Raw genomic sequence first — 17,824 nt, 5'->3', positions numbered from 1 at the left:
CCTCAAAACAAACTATAATTCATTACCTTATTTTTTCTGTACCCCAACAGATCAACTAATGCAAAGCTTTCATCTCCTATTGTCCCCAATGAGTGAGCAACTGAAAAAATAGGAAGAGGAAGCCCTTCCATTAAAATAATCTTAAAATAGTATCTGTCCAAAAATATCCACTTCAATTTTAGAAAAAATCCTAGTGCATGTTGCCTTCAAGTAATGATTTATTAAGGAGGATGCCTCTGTAGCTTCTAAGTTAGGACTGACATTTGAACAAGACACACCCAGGCACAAGTATATCAAACTGAAGTAAGCCTGGTTTTCCAAGAAGACAAGAAAGGTACTTCTATCATCACATAAAATCTGGAAGGCAGGTTTTTTCCTATTCCATTAATTCCACTGAAAGCAATGCATATTCACAAGAACTTCTAAAACAATGTTCTTCAAGTAAAATCACTAGTTCTCCTGCTCCTTTTGTGGTAGTTTGTTTTTTCAGTGATTTTCATTATGGATATTAGGAGATGAAAGTATTGAACTGTCATATCAAGGAATACAACCAGCTCTCCCCAGACAACTTCCTCCACCATCAGTCTTTTGGAGAATCTAACACATTAATCACATTTCTCAGTGCAAGGTAGACACTGCCCAGTTTCTTTAAGATCCTGTTGGATCCCTTGGTCCTTGACAATCAGCTGCTCCTGCTTTCCCACCCAAGGAGCCACACAATGTTCATTCTGAGCAGCAATAGAGAGGATTCTCTTCCCCAGTCATCTCCTTGCTGATATCCTAATAAGGGTACTATCATCTTCTTGCCCCCACTTCTTTCTTCCCACTAGAAACAAAACAATGCTTCCTTAGATCATCATGATCCATTATCTACTGCTCTTAAGAGAAATTCACTGATAGAGTCCAGAACAGATGTTTTTTGCAATATATTCTTCAGTCTTAAAGAAAACACATTGTTTTGAGACAGTATCCGGAAAGACAGCTATGGTATTAGAAAAACAACTGTGCATCAATAGCATTACCCTTCTTTATCCATAGCAGTAACATCCACAGTGCAGGTGCTCACTGCTTTTAGCAATTTCAGTGCAACCCAAAAGCAGCACTGAACCCAGAAAACTCAGCAATGTTCACTGATTGAAACAGAAAGAAATCTGTGTTTTAACTTTCTGCTCCAGCCAGAACAAATGCTTGTTGGCAGCACAATGCAAGCCTTAGCCTAATGTTCATACTTACATCTGCAATTCTTCAGCTGTCAGACTGAAGAGGAACACCAATGAGCTACACAACTCTGCTAAAGCTGATTTAAATGCAAATGAGAATCAGACAACATGCAGAGGAATAACAAGCTTCCAAAAAAAACCCACTTATCTCAAAAACAAAAATGATGTTCCAGAGTGTTTCTCTTTATCCCTTAAAAGCATTTGAACTGAATAACAGCAAATACCAGCTCATGAAAGAAGATTTAAGTAAAAAGGTGTGTGCTAACATTGTAATACTGCTTTCTGACTTCTAAATAAAACTGAAGTAGAACATCACCACTTGAAATATTTAATAAGGCAGGAAATCTAAATCTCATATCCAATTTTCTTTCACCAAAACCTCTTTATCCTCAACATTACAGTAACTTCATTTATTCTTAATATTAACAGGTGCTGTTTTAATTCAGTGCCAGAGTCAGGATAGGACATAAGCATAATATTACATTTGGAAACATGAGTGAAATTTGGCAGAAGCTGCCGTGTTGAGGTATCTCAGACACTGCACATGTGCTCCTTGCTGTGAACTGTGCCAGCTATGAAAACTAAACCACTTTAAGGCAAGATGTCTTGCAGATCAGATGTATGGCCTGCCCTTTCATCATATTCCACACAATACAGGACACAAAAACCAATCCCATAATGGCTGTCTGGGCACACATTGTTTCCTTCTGCTTTACAGCCATCCCTGAAAGTGTGCAATCATACCAGTATTCAACATGATTTTTTAATGAATTCTGCTTCATAGCATCCAGGAATTGTATTTTTAAAGAAGTCAGTCATGTATGAAGGAAACCATTGTCTCACATTGAGAAACACAGAAGATTTAGCAGGTTGGAGCTAAAAATCAGCGGTTAGCATGATTATTTTAATTTTTTTCATTGAGGGAAGTTCTTCCCATTCTTTTTTCACTTCCAAGCTAAGCAACTCCTCAAGAGCCAAAGTTGACTAAACTTCATTCTATTACGACTTTGCCCAGGTAGAAGCCTAACCTTTGAGAGTTATCATGTAGGGAACCAAAACAACATAGAAAAATGCAAAGAAAAAATTTTGAATTATTTTTCATTTTAACAGTAAGTTTCACAGCTAGGTTACCCTCTTCTAAGGTCTCCCATTCACTGTAATCTTGCCTTCTTTAACTGAGCAGAATAGGAATTTTGTTTTGCAGTTGTACTATGTCACCACTTAGAAACAAAAAAGAAATTATTTAACTTAGCAGGTAAATTCACAGTTGAGTTTTCCAGTATAGCCTGCAAATATAGAAAATATCTTTTATTTATTTTAAACCATAACAGCTAAAAATTCCTGTTTGTTTTCCTGTATTAGGATTCAAAACCACAATGTCTATCTTTGAAAAAAAAGATACATACAGGAGGGGTTTAAAAAAAAAAAAAAAAGCCATAAATTGAAATAACTCAAATTTCATGCCCAGAAGTGATATAATCAATGATGGCCATTACTATTCCATTTCCTTATTACAGCTGGAAATGGAATCAAGTTGTTAAAAAGTTTTCTGGTCAAACATTAAGCAGAAAACAGTACTCAAACAACTGCTAAAAATATTAAATTAGAATAAAACCAGATTGATTAGAAGTTAATTCTCCTGCTCTCCAGTCGCAGAATTTGCTTTCCTGGAAAAGCAAGAAGAATTGAATCGGTGTTTCACGAGAACACACCTGACACATCAGCCTGCAGGACACTTTGCACAGTGCCATATGTCTGCCACATCCTCCCTGACAGGAAGGTGACCAGGGCACCTGGGGACACTGTTCTGAGGTGAGCATAGTGGTGCTGGGTTAATGGTTGCACTCGATGATCACAGAAGTTTTTTCTAAGCTTAACAATTCCAGGATTCTACAACGCAGTCAGACATGCACCTTGATGGATTCCAGACAGTGAGCAAGAAGTGTGAATCTGCAGTGTGGGGATTAGATCCCCTACCCAGGCATGAACCACCACCTTTTGGCACTCTGGGGAGAGGAAAAATGTGAACTTCAAATCCCCCAGGTTGAGAAGGACCCAGGAACAAGGCCTCCTATTTCTTGGACTCATCAGCTAATTAACTGCTAGTCCACTACATATAAGATAGGTACCAAAAGCATCTTCCTAAGAGAAAACTGCAGAAAGGGGTATGGGATTTATTGTCTCCTAAATGTAAGGGTCATATGAATGTCTAAGGTATACCCTGGTTTCCTACCAACCAGCTTCACTGTACCAGTGCTCCACATTACAGATTTCAAATTCTAATCAGGAAATCATCATCATCATCATATGATGCCTCCACAGATACCTGTCTCCATACTTTCTTAGCCAGGAGCCTGAATGTTATGAGCTGCAGTGTTGAACATTACAAAGCTTATGTTCTTTGTCAAAACCTGGGACATAAAACCTTCCACTGCATTTTAAACAGTATTTGCTTTATTTTTTCCAAGACAACAGCCTTTAGGATTTTAAATAGGAAGAAATTAGGTCAGGTATTCCTACTGAAGCCCTTTTAAAATTTTTTTTCTTAAAATTTTGTTGCAAAATTCTGAAAAGTGTATCTGCCTTTTACATCTTCCATTAATATATTTCGAATATAAATGTCTGGAGAGAACACTGATTTACTGAGAGCCTTACAAGTAGCACATGTCTATAAATATTAGCCAGAAAAATATTTAAATATAATTCCAGTTTTTGATTCCTTTGTAATCGGTCTGATTTATCTTTGATCACATATTTTAGCAGTAAGTCATTAAAAATGCACAAAGAATTTGTGCAGAGATCAGCCACAGAATACTGATCTGAACATTTAACAGCCTAAGGAAAAACACAAAAAACACAAAATGCAACTCATGCACTTGAAGCAACCAAACATTTGCCTGCCTTTCAACACCCTTTGATAGGATTGTCTCTATTCCTAAATGAGAGGATATACCACAAGTCCCTACTGTTTGAACAATCTTGCTACTTGAAGACAATTTTCAGAGAGTTTAAAATACAAAATTTTCTATCTGTTTCTGTTGGTGCAATGCAATAACAAGGAAGCTACCATTCACTCCTTTTATCAACAAGAGTACAAAGAATAAGACACGCCCTTCTCAGAGAACTGGAAAAACCTGCTACGTGAAAGCTGAAAAGTCTCCAACTACCCATTCCTTCATTTTGCTCTACTTTCAACAGAACTGAGGGAGGCTGCAAGGACTTGGCCTTAGCCTAACAAACATAAAGCTGAGCAGAAAAGCAAGGGCTGTGTATAAAAACACTGAAATAATTGTAAAATAGTAAGAAAAACCTACTTAAAATAAAAGGACAATCTTGGCACAAGATTGTTACCAACTGATGATGAATAAATTTAGGTTGAACAATCTAAGCAGCTACATAATGTTGAGGAATTTAGCACTGGAAGAGGCTTCTAATTAAAACAGTGAGGGGAAAAGGCTCAGCTGCTTTTAAGACAGCGCTCCATATGGCTATGTCTGTATGACATAAAGCCTACAAGAGCATGAAAATAAACTTGATGAATAGGCAGGTCCTTTCTTGTCCCACGTTCCTAAGATAACAATACCTGTCAAGCAAATAACATCATTCTGATACAACCCTAAGATATAACCATCTGTCAGGCAATACCCCAGAATAATTACACCACAGAAAGCAAAGCCAGATATTAATATCAGAGCAGGACAAATTTTGCCAAGAATAAACTTCACAGAGTATATTTTCATAAATATCTTAGACCCATAACCTCATTTCTCATGATTTCATGCTACCTCTGCAGAATGAACACCTCTCATGCAGTACTCACAAATCTGAAAGAGCTCAGGTTATTTGTCTCCATGCAACCAGGCACTCCAATGATCTGCACCCCAAGCATTCTGCACACACACAGCAGATCATCTTACCCCAAACAATATGACATCTAGTATGCTCAATGGGCCCTTGATTTGCTACAACCCTTACTATCTTCATCAGGAGGAGCCAGAAACGGCTTTGCTGTTCAAAGTTTCAAATTTTTGCCCTCCTTAAACAGAAAAACTACAGCAATCATGAAGGTGTAAAGCAATTGGTTAGACATGAACAGGCACAGAAATAACACATTCTATTAGACTAACATTTATAACTTGAAAGAGCAGACAGTCTTTCAGGCATACCAGCCTTTCAACTTGCTTTCCATCCAGAGATATATCCCTATTCCTTACAAAACCATTGTGGTTAAACCCATGGAAAGTTTTTCAGAGCAATAATAAAACTTGTGTCTGAGCCATACAGTTTCAGTAAATTAATCTCAATCTGTATTTTACTTAGCTTTATTCTCTTAGCAAAGCACAGAGCATGCTAGCTGTAAGACAGCATTAGAGTCCATTTTCAGTTTGTTTATATCACACTACAGCATTTTCCTTCTATTTTAGTTCATCTGTTTACAACAGAATATCAGTGCTTTTTAACCCTGTCATCCAAACAGCATACACTCTTAATTCACTATGAGAACTTACAGATCTGATTCACAGTATATTCTAGGCATATGACTGCATAATTCAGACAGGTTTGAAAAAAGGTGTGCTGCCAAGATACCACCAAAGACTTCCAATTAGCCCTGCTGAGAATAAACAGACACATTTTACTTGACCTACCCTACTAACCTCAGCAAGCTGGTCCTTAGCAGCACATGCCAAGCTCAAATGACCACTTTCACATCCTTATTGCAACTCCACATCAAGTCTTTGATCATTTTTCATCTGGAACTACCAAAGAGATTTCTGCTTCTTGGCCTCTATACAGCCTCCTCATAATCTACCACCTGATCTCCCTTGTACCACAAAGTGGGAATACTCATCTCAACTTTAGCTGCATTTCTCTCCATCACATATAGAAAGGGATATATTGGATACTGCTAAGATAAATTGCAGTTAACTGTTTGTAGATCATTTTGATTATTTTACCATAGTGTTAGATGGCAAAATACAAAACTATAACAATATCATATATAGAGCCTCTGACAAATTTTGACATTCAGCAGTCTGACACAAAAGTAAATAAACTAGAAGATGAAATCTACTTGAACTGGTTTTAATTTCTCTAAATATTACAAAATTGTAAGTACACAAATTACTTGAAGTATAATTCATTTTTGCAGAAGCTTGCCTTTAAAGTGAATAAAGTTACTGAGAATATTTTGTATCACAAAAGGTCTTTCCCTTAAGATAAGCATTAAAAAAGGAAACTGAACTCTTAAGAAACACTGTAAGCACACAAAAGGAAAAGCTGTCTATACAAAACTAACTTAGAGCATTCAGAAAATATGCAGATGCCAAGAACTGCACCCATTTCAAAATACTCTTGCTCTGTGTCTTCTGCTTCTTCCAAACTGCACCCACAAACAATTTACAGAATTCCCTCTCAGATATTCTGATTACTCTCCTACACTCACCCCTGGTCAGTTTACAGGCAGCCTGAACTATTTTGCTATGTCACTGCAATGACAGTAAAGGAATGCTGTGTCCCAAGTAGGACAGCTATTTTTTAGTATATTATTTTGAAATAATACTTTCTGAAATACTATCTTGGGAATATGACTAGGGGATCTCAGGAATAGTTTTTTATGTTAGGCCTCAGGTTGATAGTCACAAAAACTTGCAGTTTTTATTGGCAAGGTTCTTCTTTCTTCATTTATATTTAATTCCAAGTTTATAAAACTACATAGGTAATTCTGGGAGCTGTTAAATCCCATGCCAAGTCATAAGCCAAAGACCCCCATGAAAATAGATCAAGAACTCTCTGATAAGACATCAGCAACAGAGAAAGAAATCTGCCTCACACTGACTGCCAGAACACAGCCCACTTGGAAGAAACATCTCAGCACCACTTAAGGAACTACTACAAAGAGAAGTCCAAGCCAGCCTGACAATACTGTTTGTTCTCTCTTCAGCATTGTCTAACAAAGACAAGGAAACAGAACAAACACTGTGCCCCATGACAATGCAACTTACTGATTGGGAACCACTGACCTAGGCTGTGGGACCAATTCACGTCAGGGCTGAAGCCAGTTCCATACCTGGTGATCCAAACAGCTCATCCCTTGACCCTTTAGAAAAAGGCTTTTATTTAAAGTTTTTACCATTCATCCTTTGTTACAAGATTCCTGTATGATCCAGTGGATTAGCTGAGCTTTTCCTTTAGCTTTACTATTTCCAGGACTACTTCTCTGTTCCCTTCCAGCATAAGTTCAGAAAAAAATTCTCCTGAAATGTGCTGATTCTGCTAAAAGAATGACAAGCATCTGACATTTTCCTTTCTGCACCTCATCACTCTCTGCTTTTTTGCCTGGCCTGAGAAAGGTTTCACTGACGAGGAAGGTGGGGAAGACTCATTAGGGAGAGAGGTTTGATGCAACAATCATCTGAAACTCAAGGTCAATTGTTTCCCTTGGTAACAGCTGCAGATGCACACATATACCCACACACATTCAGTCTTCTTGCAGTGAGGACCGTATTGTACTTAAATACATACATCATGAAAGAATTTCTTGTAAGTAGATGTGCATTTGAGGAAGAGTTTATGCATAGAAACATCCAACCCCCCCCCCCCCCCCAAAAAAAAGATTATCTAACAACAAAGAAGAGAAAATATGTCATTTCCCATGTATTTGTAACTTCTAGTTTCTAGATTTGTGAGTCGATCTGCAACACGTAAACACTGGATTTGGGGCTACCTTTCCTATTATAACATAGTAAAAAACATCACAAGATTAAGCACAAGGTAATTAGACATTAGGCTTTCAGCCAGGCTGTGGCATGTCCTTACTTCTCCATTGGGAAGGCAGGCTGTCACACACACCCATATCAAATCTCATATCTCTAGTCAAGCATTCAGGTGGGGAGATAACATCTTGGCATACTACTCAAGAATGAGTTTTCAAGAAGAAGAGGTCATATTATTACTTACAAATTCAGAACTATATATTATTTAATGCCTCTAAAAGCGTTCCAAGAACTACAGATCTATTTCTTTCTAAAGGCAGCAAAATATATACAGAGGAAGAGATACATTCTCTTAATTTCCACTATTCAGGAGATGATGTAAGGAACAATAGTAGGGAGACATTAACAGTTGTTAAAGCAGAATCAAAATCTAGCCCTGTTGAGAGAGGAAGAAGGTGATGATATGCTTTTCATTCGTGTGTGATGGCCAGCACATGTAAGGCCCACACTAACTGGAAGGCACAGAGGGAAGGTTTAGCCCTTTGCTCACTGTCAATGCACACCTAAAAATAAGGGAAATCAGCTTTGAATTTGACCTGCCAGTGAGTGAGCAGCACCCCAGTGCTAGGACAGGGATGAAGCTGTCTGGCCTCTGTAGTGAGGACACTGTCCTTGTAGCCTGGGAGCCAGGAGCAACAGAAGCATGCTGGAATCCTGCAGACAGACAGCAGCAACTCCAACCACGCCTGTGCAGGCACTGGAAGAAAGACACACTCTTATTTTTATCCCACTGCTGAGTGACCTTATGAGCTGCAAATTAGCAACTAAACAAATACCTAACCATAAGTATCACACACAAGATGAGATTTGCTTTTAGACAACTGAGGATAACTAAATGTATTACTCATATCTTTACAATATGGGCAAAAGTAAGAAATCTCAATTTAATCGCAGCTGCTCTGACACAGTAGAAACTGTTCATACAAACACACTGAACAGAAGGTCCAATTACTTAATACTTCCCTGTTACTATGGTCTGTTAGTGCTAGACCATATTAATGTGCATGCATGTTTCATGTCAGCAATCTGGAGATACTCCATTCATATTACCAAGGTGATTTTTTCACAGAATCACAGAATGGTTTTGGTTGGAAGAGACCTAAGAGATCACCTATTTCCAACTCCACTGCTGTGTGCAGGGATTCCCTCCCACTAGATGAGGTTATTTAAGACCTCATCTGACCCAGCCTTGAACACCACCAGGGATAAGGCATCCACTTTCGTTTTTTCTTCCTGAAGTACCCACCATCCCAACTGAGCACCTTGTGAAAATGTACAACACACCTCCTGGCACTACATGTCACTCAACACTTTTCACCTGTGATGACAGCAGGTTAGTTTTAATAAGCTGCAGTGTTTTGATAAGTAATGCATGTGTCTGTTGAACTGATACATACATTTTAAATATTAATACTGTATCAAAGCTAAATGAAAGCTTTAAAGAAGACAGACTAAGTGATTTAATAAGGTAGGACATTTAACTCCCTGATGTAAGTCAGCAGCACTTAAAATGGTGAGCTCAGTCCTTGGATAAAGAAACCAGAATTCCTCTTGTTTTCTTTCAGGTGTAATTGCTATCACCCATAGGAAGTCAAGACAGCTATGTGTAATTCATTAAATAGTGTGGTAAAACTGAAAGTCTGAGGAGTAAAATACAAATTCAACATTAATGAAATGACATTTACTCAACAGCCATCACCAATTACATGTCCACCTACACAAAAAAGCTAAAAGAATTAAACATTGTGATACAATTGCTGTCTGCCTCCATTCACAGAGCAGTTAAACTCAGTATTTACCTAAACCTATCTTCCTACAGGATGCTTTAGTTCCAGACCAAAAGAAAAAACTAACACCACCTCTGCTTTGCTGACCCAGAAGGGAGCCACTGGGGATAGAGTTACTGATGACCCATCTTCATCTGACACATGTTGGTTATGTTTCTCTGTACTTTTTTACAGTCAGTTAAGGTGATAAAAACCAACCAGAACTGATTTGGGTCACACACACACCCTAGCCAATTCTTCTCTAAATATTAAAAGAAAAAGAGCATTTGGCAAACTTTCTTACATTCCCTTGGTGTTCTATGACTTATTAAATATAATTAGCAGATCAGCAAGTTTCTTCTGTGAGAAAAGGTTACTCAGTTTGCAAACCTTTCCTAATAGGTATTACCTAAGACTCCTGTGCTGTGTGAAATGTGTGGGCTTGTTTTTTTCTCAAAATCCAAATATTTGTCATATTAATGCCTCCTCATAACTCTTTAAATCAGGTATCCACAAGAAAGTACGTTTTACAGCTCTGCTAGATTATCTTTCTGTATCTAAAATATTTAACATCTTCTTCCACAGCCATGTCAGCTGAAGAGTCTTCTTTTCAGACAAATTCCAGTATTGGTTTCTAACACCCTTCTGTTCCCATCTCAACCTTTTTTTCCTTTGTAAAGGAAGGTATTTAATAGTGTTAATGTATCAATGTGACCAAGTTTAATAAAAGGCCCTAATGAAAGGGAATCTTCATCATCATTAAGTAATAAATGCATATGTCAAGAAATCAGGAGTTAAGATAATGTTTAATACAGTACATAGTGCCAGAAAAGTTTCCATAGCTTCTGGGAAGCAAAAGCCTCCACAGCTGGCACAATGAAGTTTTTAGCTTTTCTCCAGTTGCTAATCTGGTCATTTGACTCCCAGTAAGTCACTTGTCCCTTTTAACTTCCCTTCTCCAGTAACTGCCTTGAGAATCCTTCCCTTTGTGGCACTCAAACAAAACTTAGCACATCTAACTGCTCAGGAGGACATTCTCCTCTCCTGCTGCAGTCCAGAAAGCTGCTACTTCCAGTGACATTTTCTCCCTCAGTCTGGCTGACATCATGCCCACCATCCACTAGAAGCAGCATCTTTCAGCATATCTAAACAGATGAAGACTACAACAGCATTCAATCATCTATATTTGCAAGTTACAGCCGTGATTCTAAACAAAGGAAAACATCTGTCCTTTCTACACTCAATACAAGAATGTGTTTGCTGGACAACTGATCTGTCTGGCCTCAGTACTCAGCTGCTGCACATGATTTTTGCTCTCCATTTTAACCATCAAGATTGCTTGAAGACAGCCAGTCTTCCCTGGGAAGCACCCAGGGTGTCTCGCCAGGTCCCACGGCACAGACACATGACTCTCACAGCAGTCAGATGAGGGACCAAAGGCACCCTTCAGCACTTGGCTCAAAGCATGCCATTCACAGTTCTATCCTCTGAGGTTTGCTTGCCATTTTGATACCCTTGCTCAGACTGGTGGAGGCAGCTGGAAGGTGGTCCAAGTCACTGTCTGTATCACATTTCAAACACTCGACAAGCTTTCGAAGCAGAGAGTCACGCACTGCAGCTCAAGCCCTTTCAGACTTCTTGGGCTGTAGTACTTGTAGTGCCATTTCAATACCAAGACAAAGTTTCTAGTATGTATAATTTTGATGTTTTAAAGTCACAGATTTGGATCCTTAGAGAAGTAACCAACCTTTGAGTAAGAAGCCTACAAGCTGTGGTACTGGATGTTCCCATCCCCACAGAAATTAAATGCTGGGACTGAAGTTACAGGTTAGCTTGATGTGTACTGGAGGCAACACAGATTTGCTGAATCAGTTAACCTTGGAGACCAGGCAGCAAAAGGCTCCTTTCAGGGTCTCTGGGACTCCCAGATGGCAAGAGAGCAGCAGCAGTGTGAGGACAGGGTGTGCCCCAGGCAAGACAGCAAACAAAGGGCTGCTGTTTGTCCTGGTGGGAGCAGCACTAACTGCCTTGGGCTGGTAGGAGGGAAAGCATTAAGGGAGGAGCAAGGATTTTCAGATATGATTAGAGTAGCGATTTCACAGCTTCGTTAAGCTTTAGCCTTCATTCACCTTAACTAGGCAGCAAGCTCTTCAGGGAGAGGTTGGTTTTGGTCACTTCTCCAGCCTTGCTAGTTTCAAGATGATGCAGCTCTGGCATTCCCCCTTCCACATGCACATTTCAGTTACAATGCAATCCTAACACAGAAGTTAACTGTGTTCACAGCTTCCCAAATGACCCAGATTACAATGAGATAATTAACTGCTCATGAACAGCTATTCACTGAAAACGTCTATCACAGTATCTGTTCAGGCACTGAAAATCTTCATTACTATATCTGTCAAATCTCTGAAGAAGTTTAGGACTGTTTCTTTATATACAGAATTAGACCAGATTTAGTTCTTTTTTTCCAACTCTCCTGGACCGTGATAAATAAGCAAAGCTTTTTATCAGCTGAACTTGTAAGGTGTTTTTTAAAACCACAAAAAACCCTCCCCATATGCCAGTTGAAGCTTCTGATTCGGTCACATCGATGTGTGAAATAAATATACTTCACTCTCATGTATAATTAGCAATGTCAAGTCTGTTTCTTTAGATAGCATTCATGGCATATTGTCTGTGAAACAGCAGCTCTGCACTTCGTATCTGAAACTACTTTGTTCCTCTCAGAACAGCTTCAACAGATTGGCTAAACCAAGCTCAATCCACTAAACAATACATTATGAAAGCAATAAAGGTTTACTATGATCTTTTAATACATGGATGTGTGTGTTCTCAAATACTGAGACACAATTAGTAGCTCTGATGCAGTTTTACTCTACGCCTAAACTTGCTACACAATTTATGATGCAACATGTTTCAAAGTCAGTCCTTACTAACTGTTGGCTGTATTTGCAATACTTCCCTATTTTTTCAAAACTTCTCCTATCATACGTGAAATAACATAAGAAATTTTAGTCATTCTTGACTCAAAAAAAGAGGCTGTCTTTACAAGACAATAAAGCAGTACACAATTAGACAACACACAATACTTACACCACATAATGGTACAACACTTTCACAACTTTATTTATTAATACAAACATGATATGAAATTATTCTTGGTCTTTCATACTGACCTACAAATATCTGTTTATTGCTTAGGACAGCAGAAAACAAGCAACAGCCTAATTCAGTATCAGAAAATAAGGAGCAAGAGTCATTACAAGGGAGTCCTACCTGGATAACTGTTTTCACTTCAACAGCAGCATAAGATAATGCATTTTTCAGATTGCCAAGCTGAGAGTCTATGGAATCTGAAAGAAAAGAGAAAGGGTAACAGTAATATGACATTCTAGTCAGCATTGGACATATTACATATTTGCACTTTTTTTCCTTCTAATTGTTCAGAGAATAAATTTAAATTAGTTAACTTCCAAATATCTGATTCTATATGAAACTCTGCAGAAACAAGAGAAGTCAAAAGACTTATTTTAGCTGGGGGGAGAGAGGATTCCAAATTGCGTATTTATTCTGCCTCCACACTTGTCCGAGATAAATTGATCTTAACATTAGAATTAAGCAAAATAATTATTTTAAATGAGTACACATAAGTTTTATGTAACATATAAAGATCTGGAAGACTTCAGATATATAATCCCATCTTATACATTAAAAACATGCAAATTCTGATACAAAATTTTAGGTGTAAGCCTTCTACCACTGCACTGAATATGTCCACTTCAAAAAGCTCTTAAGTACCTGTGACTTCTTGCCTGTAGTAAAGATGCTCATTTCTTTGCTTCATGATAGCTAATTACTCTGCTTTGAGAGTTAGCAATAAGCTTTAGCCCATAACTGGCTGTGCACACCAACACTGAGCAAATGTCCATTTTGCACTGCCTACTGCTCCTACACACCGAGAACACCCCAGGTCTCCCCTTGGCAATAAGTACAGAATTGGAGCAGCAACCATACACGTAGGGGCAGCCCTGGGGCGTGTATGGCAAGCACCTGACAGTCAAAACAGGATCAAGGCAGGCCTGTTCCTTCCATCTTCATGGGTCACCATCTCCTCTGCACACTGCAAACTACAATACAGTTCATCTCTCCAATTTATATTACATATAATATAACTCCTCTTTAATATAGTTTGCAGTTACAGTTTATAGACTGATTCAGCTATTATCTTTAAATACTGATGTCACTGAGGATAGAAACCATGAGTTCACTCCATGAGCTTTTTGCTACAGGCTTATTACGTCACTGACAAAAAAAATAAAATAAAGACGTTGGCCACTGTAGCAAGATGTGATTCCAAGAGATTAAATAGACTGAAAACCCTTTTATATTAGCAGCTCATCTTTTCTTCAGAGCTTACAACTGTGAGATAAGATTGATTCTAGTCATGATTCATAATGTAGAATGATAAAACATTTTCAGGACAAAATCCTTAACCTCAAAAACTAGTCTGCTTAATGTTACTGCTTAAGAACACATGGAATCTGTTAGCCTACTAAGGTGGGGGGAAAATTCAAGTTGTGTTCTTGGGCAGTTAAGCATAAGGAAAGCAGATATCCAAGAACATCAACACTCTGTGCATATTCAGATATGCCTTATTTTTTATATCTGATGGGTTTCCCCTAAATGCAAGAGTGCCAGCTAAAAAAAAGAGCATGTCAATGTACCTATCATCTACTTCTGTCTTTGAAAACTCATTTGTCCAAGAACTCATGGTAATGTTCAAAAACAATTCAGTAAAATACAAAAACATGGCATCAGAGCTGTTCTCAGAGCTGCCATATGGCCAACATGACATGGGACAGAGCTAGTGGTCTGAGCTGTCAAGGGCTTTTAAGGATACTGCAGTGTAAGTTATTTGAAGTGTATTAAGTAATGTTTGCACTCTGTCTATTTCTGTAATACAGGGCAAGGTACTGTATTAGATAAGTATATGATATCACTTGTGATAGAAATGTCCACAATCCACTGAAAGCAGGTATAAATAAATTCAGGTTTAATATTATACTTCTAAGACTAAAATTAGGAAGACACAATTTAATATACTCCATCTTTTCTTTAACAAAGAACCAGCAGCAAAGCAGGAGATGAGGTCAGGAAGAATACACACACCATAGCCTGGGATTAAACTGCATTAGCACAGCTATGTGGGAAGCTTTCATCACTCCTACACATAATTCATGCAGTTCTAGATGGTCAAACTTGCTTAACTCACTGCAACAACTTTCCAAAACATTCTCTACAAGGCAACTAACAGACACTTTGCTAGCAGCAAGACTGGATTTTTTTCCTGCTTCTACTCATTATCATAGCAAGTTCCACAGTAAAATTTAAAAAAGAAGAACTAGTTTGGAGGGAAGACACTACTGAATGAGTTTTATAGATCCATTCTGCTCCCTTCCACATGCTAGAATTAAATGACAGACTCATGGGTGGCCCAGGTGCTTGCCACACAGAATGGGAAGATTCCGTGCAGGAAAGCAGAACTAAGGCTGGAGTTTCAGTGAAAGGCAACATTGCAACATCCTAAGATGGGAGTTGCAGCAGATTTAACATCAGCTTCGTGAGAAGCACAGTACTCCTGCAAGGCACTCGGGAAAGGACTGGAAGTTGCCACTTAGAAAACATACTTGGGACCATTTCCTACCAGGTGTTGGGATGTTAACAAAAATGCAAATAAACTTCCAAAGTAATAGCACATTCCTTAGCCTGCTTTTTCTGTACCTGGTATTGACTTTTACACTGTACTCTTAAAAACTCACAGCTCTGACACCTGCCTAATTTAAAATTTAGCTTCCTAACTACATGCTACTACACAGAAAACATTTTATTACAAACACAAAAACACAATACTAACTCAGGTTCAAGGTCCATCTGACACAGTAGCCTGTTTCTAATAAGTACTGCTAGTGGGTGCATAGAAAACAAGAACAGAGCAAACATACAGCTGCCATTCCTTGATGTACTTTGTTAGCTGACAGCAATCTGCAGCTCTGGGATTTCCCATCTCCTTTTAAGTGTACACATGTAAATATAAACACATTCACAATAAAGTCCAAACCTAGTCAATGTCTGAAATAATTTCAATCAAGTCCTCAGCATTTAGGTTACTACTTTATTCCTTTTCACAAAGATGAATAAACTGGCACAGTTGAAACTGATGACTCTCATTCACTCATTTCCTAGCTCTGCATGATTAAATCACAAACCCTAAATTAACTGTTGCTTTAAGACAGCTTTTAGAAGCCACATGCAGTCACACACCCTGAACGCAAAAAATCTTAATCCAAACAGGGACATCTAGCAAAATCCTAAATGTTAATTCTAAGTGAGATTATATATTTGATCATCCACATCAATTAAGGACAAAGAATACTTTTAGTAAGTGAATAACCTAGTAGTAAATTATGTAAGGTATTTCTATAAAAATGGCCAAGATATAACATCCCTGCATAAAAGAGACCTGATGGATGAGAATACTTTATACCAAAATTTTAATTACTATATTTTAAAATGATCACGTACAAAACAACATGCCTTATTAAAAGGCTCCTGATCTAAGTCAACTTAAAATAAGAACTCCAGACCTCATCCAAAAAACCTAACTGTAAAAAACAAATTCTGAATTCAGCTACCATAGATAGCCATGAGGTCTAATGATGTTGATCACCACTGTCCAGACTGTTTAGTCTTACTCAAAGGGAAGAATTCTGGCGCTGGGTGATATGGTTTAGTGCTTTAGGGGTTACAGTGATAGTGTTGATGCGTTCACGGTTGGACTTGATCTTAAAGCTCTCTCCCAACCTTACCGGTTCTAGGATCACTGAAAGCTATTGCCACTGAAGTTATTCTACAGTTTACTCAGAGGAAATAAAAAGCAAAGATATGGCAGGCTGATTAAGAAATGAAATCAGTTAAGAAGCTCTGGAAGCATAGAAAGGCATGTTGTTAAAAACACAGGTAAAATAAAACGAAGCTAGGAATTCAGAAGGGAAAGCACACAAGTAACATGCAAGGCACCTACTGCTCTTCCCAGCTCTTTCCTCAAATATCATCTACCTTCTCCACATGCAACACGCCAAATTAATAGTTATTTATTGCTCCACGCAGATTAAACGTAGGCATTAACAGGAGCTGGCCTCACAGGTGAATTAAGTTATTACCAGCCAATTCATAAAAACGCCTCCTGTTCCCGATACCCCATAAATTGAAGTTGATAGGTCTCCAGAGCCCAGCTGCGCAGCCCGGTGTCCCTTAATGGCTCAGTCACATCCATTACTTGCCAGAGCGAGCTCTGCGTAACGAATCCCGGCAGCCCGGCAGGTTTTAAAAGCCGGAGCACTCGCCGTGATTAGATCCACCGGGAGCTCCCCCGCCCGCTCCGGCGCTGCCCGCGGGGGGGCTCGGGGAGCCGGCGCTGCCGCACGGAGCCGCCCGCCCCGGGGAGCCCCGCGGGCAGGGCAGCGGCTCCAGGGGGGCTCCCCGGGGAGGCGGCGGCGGCCATCTCGGAACCGGCGCCTCCCCGCGCCCCCGGGACCGAGCGGCCACAGCCCGGCACCTGCCGCATCCCCTCGCTCGCCCGCCGACTCCTCCCGCGGAAAAACCCCCGGGCGCGCCGCGAGCGCCTCGGAGCTCCCCGCCGCGACCCTCGCCAGCTCGCGAACCTCCGCGGGGCTGCGGCTCGTACCTGCGGCAGGGCCCAATGCGCGAATGTGGCTCAGGTCCGTCTACCCGCGGCTCCGCTCGCCCCGGCTCCGCATCGCCGCCGCCGCGCTGGGCCGGGCCGGGCGCGCCGTGCGCCGCCCACCGGGGCGGGGCCTGAGGAGCCCAACGGCCGCGCGCCCACGGCCCGCCCGCTCTCAGGGCCCGCGCGCCATTGGCTGGCGGCGGGAGGGGCTGCGCGGGGCAGGGCCGCCATTGGCCCGCGGCGGAGGCGGGGTCCCGCCCGCGGAGGGCGCGTGACGCCGTGTGGCGGGGCTGGGCCGCGGGTCCCGCGCCGGGAGCCCCC

The 17,824-nt window shown here is 40.1% G+C and overlaps 1 protein-coding gene across 3 annotated transcripts in view; it reads right to left on the bottom strand.

Moving 5' to 3' along the window:
- The window catches only part of MPP7 (MAGUK p55 scaffold protein 7), a 148,280-nt gene extending 130,659 nt beyond the window's left edge, over positions 1–17,621 (bottom strand). For all 3 annotated transcript variants that reach the window (XM_077173624.1, XM_077173633.1, XM_054646655.2), the window contains exons 1-2: positions 17,504–17,621; positions 13,036–13,112 (exon numbers count right to left, since the gene is read on the bottom strand). The gene's annotated coding sequence lies outside the window, so the exon portion shown is untranslated. The remainder of the gene's footprint in view (positions 1–13,035; positions 13,113–17,503) is intronic.
- Positions 17,622–17,824: the final 203 nt, after the last annotated feature.

Source organism: Agelaius phoeniceus, chromosome 1 (genome assembly GCF_051311805.1).
Source record: "Agelaius phoeniceus isolate bAgePho1 chromosome 1, bAgePho1.hap1, whole genome shotgun sequence".
NCBI lineage: Eukaryota > Metazoa > Chordata > Aves > Passeriformes > Icteridae > Agelaius > Agelaius phoeniceus.
The sequence above is the reverse complement of the archived record's forward strand: the minus strand, read 5'-3'. Positions and strand labels throughout refer to the sequence as shown.